Consider the following 14,358-nt stretch of genomic DNA (forward strand, 5'->3'; position numbering starts at 1 on the left):
TTAGGAACTTTCTACTTCCTAAAGGAAAAGCATAAGCAACTGTAAGTGTGATAAGTGTTGTAAGAGTGGGAAGGGAATTTTTCTGTCCATAGAAAATGAGGTAGGAAACCAGATACTCTCCTGCAAATGATGGGATACTGATCTCTGGGTCTCAAAGATTATTTTTTTTAATTTTTTTTTTAATTTGTATGTTTTCTGGAGGTAAATTTGGAATCCTTCCCAATGATTAGATGCACAGTACATTCATAGGTAATTCCCAGAATTACTGCATTTTCTTTCACCAGTTGCCACTCAGTGCACTAGCTAAATTATTGAACTACTTAGATTTTTGTATGTTCCTGGAATATTTTGAACAGTCTAAGAAAAAAATACCATATACACTCTATTTTCTGTTTCCAATTATATTAGCGAAAAACTACCTCTTAAATTCAGTCATTTGACTCCTCACAGAAAGCCCACTGAAGTCAAAGGAAAGATTCCGTTTACCCCAAGAAATTTTGCATCAAACTTTTCTATGGGAGCATCCCATCTTCCTTTTTTATTTATTTTTTTTTATTTTAAAGTGTTGTATCTCTGATAGTTGCTAGCACAGTGCTATTAGTGTCCTTTCTTTTACAAATAGTTAAGTTTGCCAGTTCTCGATCATGGGATGAGCTTCTTATATTACATATAGAGCTTTGTTTTTTGATTTGGTGGGGTTTTTTTGAAACATTAATTAGAAACGTGTTTTTTAATATCTGAAATTCCTATAGCTTCTGAGTGCAGTGTGCTTTGTTTCCAGCTCCACTTCGTACTTGCTACTCCTTTGCAGTTAACTTGGAGTTAAAGTATAAGGTGTAGGTCCAAATTGCGCAGCTTGTGTTATCCAGTATCTTCTGTAGCATGTGATGATGCTGGAAAACGAGAAGTCTTGTTATGTGATTACCCTTTAATTTGTTGGATCACTGCCTTTTCTCAGCAAATTAAAACTGGGTTTCATCTTTCTACCAGAGGGGTGCTGGAGAGTTCTTATATTTCAATTCCTATTTAGGGCATAAGTTGATGACATCAAAAGGCTCACTGTTGTTGAAAGGGACCATCCTGGTCCCAGTCACAGTTTTGTTCCCTTAAGCCAGCTCTTGGGCTTGGCAGATCCCTTAGTGAGCCAGCTCAGCTCACTGCGCAACCAGAAAGCTTTCTCCTTGCTAAGTTAGTTGTTTATTGGTGTGATGAGCTGACTCCGTAAGGTATTGGGGAGTGTAGGATCACATGCCTGGGAGAAAAGGAAAACATTTATTTCATTGCAACAAGCGACTGCCTTGGCTTAGCCATTAATACAGCATGCTTAACACAGTACCTTTAGCATCCAGCTGGAGTTAACTATAACTGATATATTCCAATAAATTGGGTGAAACATGAGCATCACTGCAGGCAGTCAGAGTTTTCCCGTTGTCCTTCCTGAAGTCAGGCTTTTGCCCAAGTATCTGTTTGGTGGCATTGCTGGAGGACTGTTTCGGACCTTTATTCACATTAGCTAGTCCTGATGGGCACTGCGAGAGGCATAAAATGGCCAACAATTTGTATTTGAGTAAAGATTTGGTCCTTGGCCATGTAATCCACCACACTAGGAAGTTCTTTCTTAGTATTCAAGGAGTGAAAAATCTGTATACTTTCAAAACAGGAATAAAAAGAGAAAAGGTGTTGCCTGAACCTTCTTCATTCAGTAGTTCACCTGCAGCATAGATGCATAGTAAAATAATATACTGCAATATCGTCCTGTGATATTAGGATCATAGCTTTTTCCCCTGTGAAAAAGCAGAAACTGAATAGCTGGGCACAGAAGTGTAACACAAGAAAAGGGATAGTCATTATTCACAAAGAAAAATGAGAATATGAAAGCTGGTATGCCTAGGAATTTTTGCAGAGGATGGGCATGCTCCCAGAGCAGGCACATGCATGAATGGAAGAGGGCATTTGCATTTTAAGACAGATTTCTGCTTGTTTTATTCCTCTGCTTTCAAGTAACAATAGCTTGCAGAATTAGATGGTTTGAAAAGGAGGATTCAACTTCCAAAAAACAAAAACAAAACAGAAAACAAAAGCCACCATGGAAAGGGTAACAGTGTTGGAAGGCATGCTTAAAATGGGTGCTACTGAAAAAGAAATCTAGAAAGACTAATTTTTGTTGTTGTTGTTGTTCTGACATGCCTGTATATCTAGTACTTAGGAAAATCCTTGACCTGTCTTTCCCACCATCTTTCTTTTTGAGTTCATCTTGAAATCTGTACATGCTTAAAGACAAACTTTGAGAGATTATTTTTCCCCCACCCCTCACAAAAGGGCAGTGCAAAGGCAGCAATGTGAATGTCATCACCCCAGTGATAAACCATCTCTTCAAGCAACCTGTCCTCTAAGTATGAGAAGAAATAGCCTCCAAAACCTTCAGTTCTTGGTACATGGTTCTGTTTCCCTGTGCCTTAACAGCATTTTAGTAAAATGGAGGCATGTTGAAATGGTAGTATTTTACATGCTTTCCATCTGCCTTTGTAAGAACTGCCCAAAACCAGATAACCTCGTCTTTTTCTCTTGATATATCTACTACAGTTTCTTCTAGAAACATTTCTGTGGTGGTCCTCTCTGGCAAGGCTTTTGTCTAGGCTACAAAATGTAAATACGCTATATGGTACCACCTTTGGGCCATCAGGGCAGCACTTCTAAAGTTTTGTCTCATCTCAAGGGTTAGGCTCTGCAAGCATCAAATGAGGTGCAAAGCACCTCCTACCCTTTTAGGGATATCATATAATGAGGCATGAAGTAGTCTTCATTAATTGAAATGTGGCGTGGCCTAAAAAAGCTGAAAGAGAGCATGTTAGGAATGTCCATACACCAACATAATGCTGTGTGAAGCCATCTACAGTAACTGTCAACAGTTAGCAGGAGCCGGACTGTCCAGGCTTCCCACAGGGAAGTATTAACCCCTGAAAAGTATCGTTCCAATACAACTGTGCTGGCCTCATTACCTAACCCGTTTTGTTCAGTCTAGCTTGGTTATTTCCACGTGTTATGTTGTACAGATATACCCAGAAAAACAAAACAAAACAAACCGCCCAAAAAACCCACAACATTTTGTGCTCACCAGCAACCTGTCAGGGAGCAGCCGGAGCAGGCTGCTTCCCAAGGGCAGACGAGACAGTAGGCAAGGGTAACAACGAGGGAGACCCAGGCAGGGATTTCTCAGCCCCACGGTACAAGAGGAACAAACTGAGTCCAACAAAAGCAACCAGGGTCAACCAACAGTCCAGGCAAGCCCGTCGTTACAAAGCAAGTCCAAGGACGAGCCAGGCCAACATGCCAGCAAGGCACGCAGGCAGGTACACTATGCGTAAGAGGCTGGTCAGGGCACTTAGAGCCTGTTGGCACGCTCATGACCCTGACGTGGCCATCTGCCCTGACTCTTTAGATATGTGGTTTCTTGTACCAAACATGAGGTGTAAAACTGTGTGGTCAGTGGTGAGAAGGACACCAGCGCACACTTCACCTACTCTGGCACAGCAGACATGGGAAGAACAGAGAGAAGTAGGCCTCTGCTCCCCGTGGCATGCTCAGCTGAGGCTGTAAGCAGAGTAACTTCTAGATTGTCTTAATTTACAGCTGGACAGCGACTAAGGCAGCTTGAAAATTAAAAGGGCATAACCACAATCCTGATGGCCTCCCCCTTTTCCTTTATCAAATAGATCTTGGCAAGGGAAATAATCTGTCCTACCTGCCTGTAAAGGGAGCGTTAAAGAAGGCTCTGGCTTTTACTTTGTCATGACTGGGTTGAGTAGATGTTGAGGAAAGACTTTTCTTTCTAGCAGGGTCTAAGTTGATGAGGAATCCTTCAAAGACTTGGGAACAAAGCAGTACAGTTGAAAAGATATTACTCTTCAGTTCTTCATTGGGTTTGCTCTTGTTTTTTCTCCTTCATTTTTATGCTCATGAAAAGTGCTAGGTTGACAGAGTTGGAGATGAACTTCCCTCTTTATCCAGCTGTCCTGACAATGTACTTCTTCCCTAAGGGACCACTTTTAAGGGGACTGGATGGTAGGTTGATTCCTACATTATGCGTCTCTGCCAGTAACTAACTGCCTGTGAGGAGATGACCTAGTTCTGGCTGTGAAGGTGATGGGATTTTGGTGGCCCAAACTCCTGGCTGCAAAAAGTTGAGCTTTTAATAATTACCTTAATCTGTAGATAAGGTACTTGTTTGGTTTAAGTATAGAGAGCGATCTATATGCACACAGACATAAAATATATATATTCTTAAATGCCATGTACTTGCTTTTTCTTATAGTACTATTCGCTCTGTGGGCACAGCCCATGGAATTATTATCTTTACAGCTATTTTGTAGTCATGACACTGTTATTACCATGCAGGAATGGGAAAAATATTATCTTTTTGTGTCAGTTTTCATTAAATTGCTAACATTTTTATACCAAATAAAGAGTGGAGACTGTCAGCCACTTCACGCTTTTTTATCATTGCTAGGTGAACATGAGGGGTTTTTTTACAGATACTGAACTGTGAAAAATGATTTTTTAAAAGGATAAACAATTTCTGTATAAAATACAGTACATTAATCCTGCTGCAGCTTAATGTAACTATACCTGAATTTGATCATTTCTTTAAATCCTGAAATCAGTTGGTTCTCGGTTACTTTTCAATGACATTTAACAGTTAGACTTAAAAATACAGAAGAATGCATTATAAGTTTTACCCAAAATGATTATGGCAGTCATTTGAATAAAATACAGATTTTGCAAGCTGTAAAGCATATCATTATACTATATACTGGTCTAACTAAGGTTTGGTTCACAAACTACAGTGCTCTAACCAAGTCATTAAATCTATCTAAAAGGGCCTCATTTGAGAAGCAATAAAATTTTTAATCATTTTATTATTAAAAGAGTGTTTAATATGTAGCTAATTAAATGCCAAAGGCAGGTTATCTGAGTTTAACCTTCAAAAAGAAAATGATGTATCAAAGTCTGCCTCTGGCATCATGGGATAGAAATGTCATCCTCATAATCATTGCGTGACAACTAGCTGGTGGCCTTTTCTAGAGCTATAGTTAAATTACCTGATTAAATTAATAGCCATTTAGATGTTTTAGGAACTGCACAGACCTATACTAAATGAAAATTAGGTCCATTACATTTTCTGAGTGGGCTAGATAGACCCTAAAATAAAACACGTATGCCATTGTCCACATTACTTAGATTAAGCAATTAAAAGCCCTTTCTTAAAAGCTACTAATTTTCCGTAATGTGCCAAGAACTAGGTTTACACTAATGATCAGAGGGAGAGTTTTTCTCTGCTTTCCCCCACCTTTCTTGTTTATTTTACTATTAAAAAAATCCCAGGGACTTGTGCGTGCACGTGTTAAACATATCTCAAATGCGCAAGTACATTTGTGTGTTGTGCTGCGTTGAGTTCTCTTAAAGCCTGACCTCTTGGGGGAGCGATAAGGGAGGATGTTAAGTGTTCAAAGTCCACAAAAATCATGATGGTCTTCTCTATTCAAGCTGGACTCCTTCAGCATTGGACTTTGTGACAAGAGGAGGCCTTGCCTGGCACAAGTGGGTGAAATAATGAGTGAAGAGCACAATGCATGTGCTTGCTGTGCCAGATAAGAGTGCTTTCATCTATAGGAGAGTGACTTTTAAGACTCCAGAAAGGATGTTTCTCTTGTCTCAGTATTCTGCTTGGGGGAGAGAGAGAGGAAAAAGAAAAAAAAAAAGGAAGTGTATTCATTTTGGATAAGGTCTAGGTCGTTATTTGCAGGCGGCTTGATTTATATGCAGTATTCAGTAGGAAGCAGTTTTCTCACTGCTGTGCAAGTTTGGTTTAGGGGAATAGGAACTAGAGCAGGTGGTGGGAACTCCTATGGACTGGTCCAAGCTCTGCTGTAACACCAATAAATTGTTGTAGCTGTGGCTCTGCATCCTTGAAAGTGCTAAGCAGCCTTATTATCCTCAGGATCTGGCCTCCAGAAAGCACCTGTAGAGATGTGTACCTATCTTTAAAACAAGTATGGCTATTCATACTCCAATGGGAAGACTGCCATGAGGTTTATGAATTCATCTCTGAACTGTTTGGGACCAGTCTACACAGTTGCTCAGTTGTTCGTACAGTTGCATTCCTTCATGAAATCCTAAAGGACTTCCTTGCTTTCCCCTCCTGTCATGTCCCCCTGTCCCCCCCCCCCCAAAGAAATATAGTTTATGATACTGTGCTTAGGAATGGTTCAGACGTATTATTTGGGGAAGTTGCTTGGGAGAGCTGGGACACACCTTCACATTGTGAGCCAAACTCTGGGGATGGTGTTCAGTGAAGCTGGAGGCACTTGCCCTTCCCTTTGATCCCTGTTCCCAAAAGTAATATTGTTTGTTGTCTGTCAGATTTCCATGTCCCTCTTCCAGTTGGGCAGATTCCAACCACATCCATAGCACTGGTCTGCTCTGAGATCTTGGGCAAGTCTGCTTATCTGCCTGTGTCTCTTTCCACTCTTACCATCTTTTTCTTGCCCATTTAAGCAATACATTCTTCATGGCAGGGACTGTTTTTTACAGTAGAGTGTTTAGCACTGCAATGCCTCAGTCTCAGATGGATCTCACAAACCATAGTGTAGGTAACATCTGCCACCCCCCCCCGCTCCAGAAAGCTCAACATAAGCAGTTCCACAAACGTGAAACTGTATGTTAAGCACCATGTGTCATTATTTTATAAAGCTGCCTTTCTTAATGTTGGAAATACTGTACTCGTCTGAGTTTTGACCTTCCAAATAGGACTTCACTGCAGTATCAGATTTGTAGACACATAAGACACCTAATCCTGGATAATCTACTGCTATGTGCCAGGTACGTGTTCACCGTATGGGATTTTCCAAGTACATAGGGTTATCTAAGTGCTTAATGCAGTTAGAACTGTGCTACAGTTTTGATTTAGATATGCATTTTATGGATGCTTATGCTTTAATCCAGATGTCAATATTTTGTACGGCCCTCATCCAGCAAAACACTCCATAGGTGCAGGTGTTTAAATACATTGAATCACACTGAGTCCAGCAGAACTATATACACACATTTGAATTTGTATGTACATACTCTTAAAGACTTTTCTGAGTGACATTATAGATTTTTTTGTATCCAAAAATAAAGGAATCTGTTCAAAACCAGACTCTCACTGAGTGGAGCTGTCTGTTTAATAGATCAAGTCAGTACATTCTGTAAGTCAAAAGTGTTCATTGACCTGGTCTTTTTTAGCACGTTAGATAAAACTGTTTTATACATTAGGCTTTGAAGTGATGCAATATTAACTGGATTAGTAAATCTAACTGTGAAGCATGATTTAAAAAAAACAAAACACAAACAAAACACAAAACCAAAACAAACCGAACCATTTACTATTTTATATCTAACTCCAGCAATGTTTTCAGAGTTAGAAAATGAAACATGAGACAATCTCATGGAAGAGAAGCTCTCATAGAAGCTATGGTTTAATAAAACATGATTTAGCATTTCATTTTTCTGTAACAATTAGAAAGGCAATAACACAACATTTATAACCATTCTTGTGGTTTTAAGTGACGCTTGCATTTTTGTTTGTTGAGTTTTCCTTTTTTAACTCTGCTGTGTAAGCAACTGGTTTTACCAGTGATGTGTCAATAATATAAAGAAGTTCCTACAGAAATGTTTTAACTTTGTGGTAAATTATATGCATCAGATTGTTAGATGCTCATGAGGTAATATTAATAGTTGTGCAAAATACCAGCACCAGGTTTATTTGACCTTTAAGCTTGAATGAAGCTTAGGGACTTCCTGGAGAGTGCACTGCTTTTGGATCAGTGGCATGTCTCCTCACTATTGGAGGGCAAGGACAACAAAATCTGGTCTAGTCAAGAAGTGGACTCTCATTGGTGTGCTGAATCATATTAGGACTGTATGCAGTTAAAAATATCTACTTAGAGGCACCCTCAGTATTTACAAAAGATGTCTTTTTGTATCTATCCTCAGAAAACAAAAACAAACCCCCAAAGCCTCCCAAATCACTTTTTCTTAAGTGAATTTGGCTTGCCGTATAAGTGCTATGGTTTTGAAGGCTACCGGAAAAGCCGTTCAGTAAATGGGGATGGTTATTGGAAGAGAGGGGCTTAGGATAAAGAACAAACTTGAATTGAGAGTGGATCTGTAGAAGAAAGTGAATCTTTTCTTTGAAATGCTTCATCTTAAACTGTCATCCCTTGTTTCAATCTGTTTTGCACCAAAGGCTCATTGCTGTTACTGGTTTTGTTGCTTCTTTTGTAGAAGTGCAAGTATCGATGCGTGGGTGTTTTACTGAATAACGAGATGACCCATACCCTTTGGATTTTCTTTAGGAGCCCTTGGAGTAAAAATTGGTTTTGATAGGGATGATTAAACCCTGTCCAAAGCAAGGGTGAGCTCCACCAAAGAAAGTGAGCTCCTGAGTTCCTTAGAGAGTCCCCCCAGCACGTCTCTGGAGTCCCCCACAAGTGCTGCCTCTGTTTGGCTTTGAGCAAGGACACACATTCTTCTTTGGTACTTGCAGCATAACCCTTTGTCTCTCAGTACTGCTGTGTTTTTACCTCTCCTCACAGAAATATAAAAATCAACACGTTGAAGGAGATGTTAAATAACATCTGACACTTTAACAGGCCTTTTCATTTTGTGAGGAACCCTATGTGCTTTGCAGCCTTTCCCCATCAAACAAGCAAAGGAGGCATTTCCCCAGCACTACAAGGGGACCCAAGGGCCATCTGGCTGTGCCCGGCCCCTTGGTGCAGCATCGTGGGGACAAGTGTGAAGAGAGGCACTGTGTCTGCCTGAAATAGCTGGGATAGGCACTCGAGCAATGGTTTTAAGTGGGCAGTGTGTAGTTGACATAGCTGGGATTTGGCAGAGGCTCTGACCCAGTCTGATTTGAAGTGGGATTCATCTAAATTTTTAGGTCTTAGAGAAGACAGAGCTGCTGGATAGAGTAGACGTTTCAGAAATGCCTCTATTTTGAGCTTTAGAAGCCTGCTATGTGAATTAGAAGTTATCCCCATGTTGAGCAGTGGATTTATGCTGATAATCCATACATTAGTTTCAGCATGAACTGGTTGCATAAATGTTGCTCGGTGGCGTGTAGGGTGGTGAGAACCACTGAACTGCTTTGATGCTGCCACAGGAGATGTACCCTGAAACACCAGCAGCAAGCTCCCTAAGAGGAGCTGAGATAAGTTTGTGTGATGAAGATTTATTGTACAGAGCTAACAAACTGTCATAAAATAGCAGTTTTATACTTACATGATGTCTTTCATCTGGAGAGCCCAACATGTTTGGGGAATATTGGAGCACAAATCATAACAGAATTTAAATATTACCCCTGTTTTAGTGCCTTGCCTATTATTGCTAATGTGTGAACTAAGACACAGAAACAAATGACCATTTTTATTAAAATTTTGAGTCATTTGTAACCCAAACTGTTTAATGGACACTCAGTACAGGCTATACAGATCAAGCAAGTAAAAACAGCCTTGCCGAGGGCTCTTCACCATCCATATATGACTGATTTTTTTCATGAAGGAAATGCATTTCTTAGAAAGATACCAAAGGATGAAAAATATGAAGTATACAGTGGTGCTTTTCCTGTTAAGAGACCTGTGGGAGAAAAGCAGTCTAGTAAAAAAAATTCTGAAGAGTATCAAACACAGGTCCCCGCTGAAGAAAATACCTCTGGAAAAAAAGTTTTAGCAGGGCCAGTGCTTCAGAAATACATATTTTAGGTGATTTTTCTCTAACAGTAGCTGGCTGACATTTCCACACGCTATGTTCCTTAAAAAGACTTTAAATCTTCCCTTAATGTCCCCACCTTGCAGCGGCAGGGCTCTACCATACCAAAATTATACTGGTGGCACCATGCTGAAATTTACATCTCTTTGGTGAGGCATCCCTTTGAGAACAGCTGAATCTGTGTTCAGGAGGCTCATCTGCAAGTGAGGCGTAGACTATTTCCAGGTCAACCTTTAACAAAGAGCTTTGCCATATTCTTTGCAAGAACCCTGCATGTCTTTCCCTTTAGAATTCCAGTTCATGGCTATTTTGTGGGAAAGAAAAATGCAGGAAGGTGAGCAGAGTTTCAGCCTGTATAAAACTAGTTACTAGGCTTTCTCTGGGGCAGTTCCCACTGCCCTCAATAGTGGCTGAGCTTAAGGATGATAACGATAATTTATTTAAAAGTCTTCAAAAATTTCTCTCTTTAGTTAAGAATCATATCCCTGTGCTTCACTGAGTCTTGCCATACTAAGTAAACCATCTCATTGGCTTCACTGGAGCTACTCAGTATGAGATAAGATGACAGAATTGAGCAGCAAATCATTATTCTGGCTAGGAAAATGTGCTTTAAGCTGTAAAATATTAACAGTAAACACAAATCAATGTGTTTTTACTGCTAGATCATGATTTCAATAATGGGATATTGGATTTGATAAGCAATGCAAGCTGCCACAACTGATGAGTTAAATACTAGAAAAAAATGCTCATGGAAAGAGAACAGCGACAGACCTGTTAAAAAAACAATTTCTGAAGAAAAATGGAAAGGCAAAGGTGCAATTTAATGTTTAGGATATGACTGGAGGTCACTTACTACCAGCAGGGTACTGAAAATGCTGAAATAAAAATGTAAGTGATTTTTAAGTGTAATTACAGTGATTCCATTAGAGCATCTCATTTTCAAAGCCAATTCACTGTTAAGATAGACTTGCCTTTTCAATGGCAGTGCTACTCCAAACTTCTGGATATGCCTGTTTTTCCCTTTTATGAGAGGAAATCAATAAAGAAAAATCATATACACACAATTTAGATATTTGTATATTTTTATTTCTTCCATCCATGTATTTAATTGTGGATTTACAGTATTACAGCAGACCTGGATTTCTCTGTGACATAAGAACAGGTCTTCTAGGTGCTGAGAGCTGACTAAATCCCTTTTAAGTTTATAAGAAGGGATGGGTGTGCATGTGTGGTCTAGGCTGTAACTACACTGTAACCCAGCTCATGGGTTTTTTTGAAGGTGGTCCAGGGGGAGTGCATGCAAATGCAAGAGCATGGGAGCTGCATGTGGCAGGAGCTGTGCCCGTATTGGAGAATTCCAAAGTGCAGATCTATTTTTTCTGATTAATGAAGCTTTTTGATGAGCTGTCATTGCACCTTAGAGGTGTCCATACAGGAACGGAGCACCTGGAGATGTTACTGAAAGGTGGGCTGTGCCACCTGGCCACTGGTTCCTGCATTACTGGGGTTTTTCTTCAGAATGCTGGAAATGGGCAGTTTCTTTCACTATTTCACAGAAATAAGCACACTTATTTCCCAAGAGTCCCATGAGGTAGAGTTATTTGGCACAAGGAGGGGGTGAGAAGTCTGCTGTGACCAAGAATTTGAATATTTACTAAAATGTCCCAACTTCTTGATTTCCCCCCGCCCCCGGCTTGCAGGAAACCCAATGTAACTAAGCTTGGGGGCTTCTGATACCATCCAGTTTTCTTTGCTGAATCAAAATAGGTAGTGCAAAAGTACAGTCACAAACAGTCTTGAGCTGTTAAGTTTATTTCCAGCTTTTCCAGTGTTTACAGCTATTTGGGTCTTTGGGGTGAACCCAATAAAAGTGTCGACCTAGCGCTGAAGACCAACCCTGGATTCAAGCGGAACATGCCACAAATAACTGGCTTTGCATTTGGATCTGCTCTAACAGGAGTCAAGATTTTTTTTTTCTCTTATAGTTAGTCCAGTATTTTCCAAACTTCCATAAAAGACTTGTTTTGATTTTTGGCAGAAAGTTCGGGGTCAGTTTTTGGAAGGCAGTGTTGTTTACCTTAGTTTGAAGCAGTGGTCAATGTCTCATAAAATTTCAGTATGTGGGATAAGTTACCTATCTCTTTGCTGATGCAGAACAATGTTTTGTTTTAATCTGGTTTTGCTTTTTTGGTGTTTTTTTAAACCTGTGTCATTTTTTTAAACATGCATTTGCTGGCTGCCTGCACTGCTCCTTTAAATACTAGCTGGGAGATACAAACATGCATTACCTATTGCCATTTTTGAATAGTATATTTATCATTTTTATTATTTATGTTTCTGGCTTGCAGTGTTGATGCAAATGTATTAAATACTGTTAAGACCTGTGTGCTTTAGCATCTGTGGAATATCATCACACCTCCAAGGCTAAGCCTGCAGCTAAAGTGTTTAAGAATTTATATGGCCATTCTTTTTCTCTCTCTGTGGCATTAGAGGGAGGAAAAAAAAGCAATAATGAAATGCATAACCTACATCCACAGAAAATATAACTGGCCTATTTATGATTATGATTCACAGTTCGGTCACTAGAAATATACTGTTCTACAGGTTTATGCCTTTAGTGGTTATTTGTTAATGGCAACTCCTGCACACATTTTCCTGCAAGTCTTTCGGATTTCAAGAGAAAATTGTCCTTCAAACAAGTTATTTCTTTGAGGGATCTTTCTGTAAGTGGGTTCCGCTGTGTATTGACTACTCATAATATTTTCTGTTATCATCTTGTCAGGGTTCAATTCATTACTCCATTCATTATTCAATTTGTTGGGCCATGAGCATCTGAATAATTGAAAACTGCAGAAGTATTATAAATTATAGTGTCTCCATGAAATCCCAGTTTTAGGGTTTATGGCTTGACTTTAAGAAATCACTCTCTGTTGAGAGTTGGCATATGACATCTCATCTTTAAAGCAGAATCTTATCAGTGTGGTGGTTTTTAATATCTCTATTGTTGCACACTTAAGAACTCAGGTTGCTTAGGTGTATTAAATTATGGACTTTTTTAACAGTTTATCTTCCTTTTAATTACTATTGCCATCTCAGTGATGTAGACTAGGGACAGATAAATTAATTTATTTTGAGGTTAATAAGCAATTTACAGCTGTTAATGAAAAGTCCTTTTTTTTTTTTCCCTTTCACTAAATAGAGTTAAAATAGCTCCCCTATATTAAAGACAAAATATTTTTTGTGGTGTTTTGCAGGTCGAAGATGTTCCTATACAGAAATATAGGCTGACATTTAGCTGTTGTTTTAACTAAGTACAGTATGTCTTACTCAAATGTGTTTTTTTTAGTTTTATTTTTAGCTCCTGTGTTTTGATTTGGAGTACTATTATATTTCTACTCTCTGGATAAATTATATTAAATGGCATCATATTTATTTTAAGAGAACAACTATTTAATTTCAAAAAACACAAGTACCTCATAGACTACATTCTTCTCTTGATTATGTTGTTGAAAGATCAACAGAATTGTACCAGGGTAGTGTGTATTTCTTGTTTCTAATTTTTAAACATTGCCTGTCTTTAGGTTATAGGCCAAATGTGGGAATATATGCCAGCAGCAGTGAATCTGCTTTCTGTGTGGGTCTGACATTAAGGCTACAAAATAATTTTTAGTTTATTCCTGGGGTGATTTTTGGTAGCCTCATATGTTTCTTCATGAATAACTGTTAGGATCATCTAATTTTGCTATTATAATATAGGAAAGTTTATAGTCACGCTATTGGCAAACTACAAAATAGCAAGAACGACGTGGTGAAGAAGTCTGCTGTATCAACACATATATTGCCATGTCAACCATATTCTTTGGTTTGGCCACAACGTCTTGCAGAAGGCAAGAGAAGGATGTTTTCCTGCGAAGGTGGGCCAGGACTTACTGTCAGCTCTCGGAGCTTGATTCAGCAACCCAAACCTGGGTTCGTGGCACCCTTTGGGGTTTCTTGGCTGTCCTGCGCTCCTCCGGCTGTTGGTTCAATAGGGTGCAAGGCTCCTTAGATTCTGAGGGATATCAGCCCTCTGTGTGCAGGTGCCTCACGTACCTTCCAGTCCAGCTCCTGGCCAAATATTGGAAGGTATTTGGCCTTGCCAGCTGCCTGCCCTTTACAGCATCCCTTGTACCCTGCCCTTCTTTTGACCACTTCAGTCTTTTGTTGTGCTCTGGGTCTGCTGTGCTGCTCTTTGCTGGAGCGCCTCTTACAGAGCAAACAGCTACCTAGAGCTGGCTGCAATTTTCTATGGACAAAATAACTTGCCCAGAAGAAGCAAAAATGGAATTTCATAATAATTCTTAGAATCTGACCCTCTCCACAAAGCCGAAATGAAAAACCCTACTTTTGAGTCATCTCAGTGATGCTGTGGCAGAAAGATGCCCAATGTGGCTCTGGCTGCCAGGGGTGCTGAGCTCATTTGTCCAAGAGCTGTCTCAGCAGCGTTCACAGGGATGGCTCTGTGGGAAGCCCAGCCCTGCCAGCACAGCTGGCCACTATGTGTTG

Source organism: Aquila chrysaetos, chromosome 13 (assembly GCF_900496995.4).
Source record: "Aquila chrysaetos chrysaetos chromosome 13, bAquChr1.4, whole genome shotgun sequence".
NCBI classification, from domain to species: Eukaryota; Metazoa; Chordata; class Aves; order Accipitriformes; family Accipitridae; genus Aquila; species Aquila chrysaetos.